Genomic DNA, 3,066 nt, shown 5'->3' on the forward strand with positions numbered 1-3,066 from the left:
ATCTCAACAGGCTTTGGGCTTCCTGAGAGACTTGGTGGCTTGGCACCCAAGAAATTCTTATACATCCGCCCATCCTTGTCGTTTCCCCTCTCCAGGTTATTCCTTCGCTCTCCTTGAGTCCCAACTTGACCCACATGGCGGCTATAGTTTCCTTCCTCTGATTGCTCGGGAATCAGCTCGGGTTGCTCAATGGGCATGGTAGGTTCGTCCCTATTTTCGTGCAACATCTGCCGCGTTTCCTCCCTTTGTTCTGCTAACATAGCCCGAATCATGGCTTGTACTCCAGCCATGGTGATTGGCTCGGGTGCAACTTCTACTACAACAGGTATTTGCTGAATCACTGGGGGTTGATTCCTATTCCCATTCGCATTCCCAGCTCCACTGCGGGTTCTTTCCATTTTGATCTATACACCGAATAAGGTGAATTTAGATCTTTATTTAGGATAGACGTTTAAATCATCCTTATCTCTCCGAAACATTTACATGCTAGTTCTAATATCGTAGTCGTACGTTTAGAATCCTAAACACATAAGGTTTCCAGATCCGGTCGGCAACTGACCATAGATCCGAACAATTAACAGCACATAAGGCATAAAGCATTTAGCACATAAAAACATTTTAGGTATAATTCCTAAAATAAGCTACTGCTCACACCTCACAATCATCGCTTAGCATTCTAAGTTTAAGTCTAGAAATCCTAGAAAGTCCTAGTTCGCTTAAACTAATGCTTTTATACCAACTGTGACATCCCCATTTTCACGGCCAGAAAAGACCGATTTTGTTTATGCTTGTTTGAAAATCAGAGTAACATTTTACATAAAAGTGTTGCGGAATTTGCTCCCAAAATAAAAATATGATAAAGATTTATCAAAGCATTTCCGTAGAAATGTATTTCATAAAAAAGACTCGGGATGTCATGTTCGATACAGATCAAAAGCATAAACAGTACAATATAAGCCTTACTACATTATTTCATATCTACAAGCCTATATCCGTAATCCCTCATCCAAAACATCACATCTATCCTCGAGCGCCACTACCTGTAATACATGAAACTGAGTGGGTCGGGCTTGGGAGCCTGGTGAGCACATAGGGTTTTCAACCTACAATAAATAAGTTATTTAATTTCATCAACCAACAATAACCCGATTACCCGTTCCCGTTATCCTCACTTTACGTCCCTAAACACCTATCATAAGGGACCTAGCCTAAGGATCATCATCGGGATGGACACTACTGCTAAGGGGATTCCTCAGCAATAAATGTCCTTAAGGCAACCATGAGGAGGATGGAGTACACCGGTGAAGACATCGTTCACAAACACCTACAGGTTGCGAGCCTGCTAGCGTTCCACTGGACTGCCTAGAAGAGTCTGTGGTCGTCATCCATACTCCGCTAGATGACAGAATCAACAACAACAACATCGAGGCCTCTCATCATTTTATCACAGATCATCTATTACATCTACCCATGTTTTACCCCAACATTTTTGTAGATATAAAATACATATATACAGTTTAAATCATTTAAAACATGTATAAAAATCTTTCATCAGCATAGACAGCAAGTATTCAGACAATATGCACACATAGCACGTATTTTATATTAAATACTTAATATCTATGTGTAAGATGAAAGTGACTATGCACTCACCTGGTAAGGTGGTGACTCGGTACTCGGACAACACTTCGTTATTTCAAAACAATTTTCCCTTGACAAAACCTAGTATCAATATCACTAGAGTTTAGTCCGACGTTGACCGTGACTAATTAATAGTCTAGCTATTATTACTATTATATAAGCGTTTAAACAATATTTTCCGACCACTATGTACAGACAGGGGTCAGACATAAAACACCGGAGGGCGGGACCATTTTGGCATATAGCACTTCTGAAATCCAACAAACCTATACGACCCTTTAAACCATATTCCCCGTACTGCGAGTGGTCAAAAAAGATATTATAACGACACTTATATAACTCATAATAATAGCCCAAATATTTATTATAAGATCCTAATAACATTACTATATTTCAACATAAGCTATACTTAAGGTAGGGTAAGCATATCTCACTTACCAGGGGTTTGGCTAGGAGCCGGGCTCTGCAGGGGCAGAACTTCCGAGCCGAAAGCTCTTCTTCTCGGAGCCTTCCGGCGCTCCGGGACTCGCCTCTAACACCTAGGAGGTGCTAGGGAAGGGGGAAGAGGGTTTGGGGGTAATGAGAGAGAAAGAGTATGAAAGGTGTGAGTTTTGGGGGTGATTTACGCCTCTATTTGTAGGCCGTCTGGGCCGATTCACGTCGTGAGAAAGGGTGCTCACGTCGTGAGCCTTGCGTAGGCTCCAAGGCGAAGTCTGGTGCTGACACTTGGCGCCGGACGCAGGTAAAACAACCAATCTTTAAAAATTCATAATTTTCTCATACGAACTCATTTTTTGACGTTCTTTATATCCACACGTAGGTAAAGACAAGATCTACAACTTTCCTTTTGACTCCATCGGCTAATTCTCGACCGATTTTAAATTTAATAGTATGAGAAGATTACACTGTTAAATGTCCGTGTAAAATTCGTAACTTCTTCATACAGACTCCGTTTTCATCTATCTTTTTATCGTTGAGTTCCTATTAATGATATCTTCAACTCTCATTTAGGTCGCGTATGCCAAAAACCACTCGAACTAAAATTCGAGTTTTGGGCTGTACACTACTAAGCCGAAACTTCGAAAAATCATAACTTTCTCATACGAAGTCAGATTTGGGCGTTCTTTTTATGGACGCTCTCGGTTTAATGTATTCTACGACTTTCGTTTAGATCGCTAAAGCTAAACGCCGCTCTATTGTAAATTCACTATTTACGCCTCCCGGTGCCGTGCCGGTTCTGTCGCGAAACTTCGACAGGTCATAACTCCTTCGTTATAACTCGGATTTCGGCGTTCTTTATATGTCCGGAATCCTTGTCACGAACAATACCACTTCATGTAAAGATATCGGGTTTATTCGAAACTTAAATTTTGACGTTTATTTTTATTCTTTATTAATTATATCTTTATAATTAAGTAAAAAGCA

This window comes from Lactuca virosa, chromosome 5 (genome assembly GCF_052849685.1).
Source record: "Lactuca virosa cultivar CGN04683 chromosome 5, Lactuca_virosa_CGN04683_v6, whole genome shotgun sequence".
Taxonomy (NCBI): domain Eukaryota; kingdom Viridiplantae; phylum Streptophyta; class Magnoliopsida; order Asterales; family Asteraceae; genus Lactuca; species Lactuca virosa.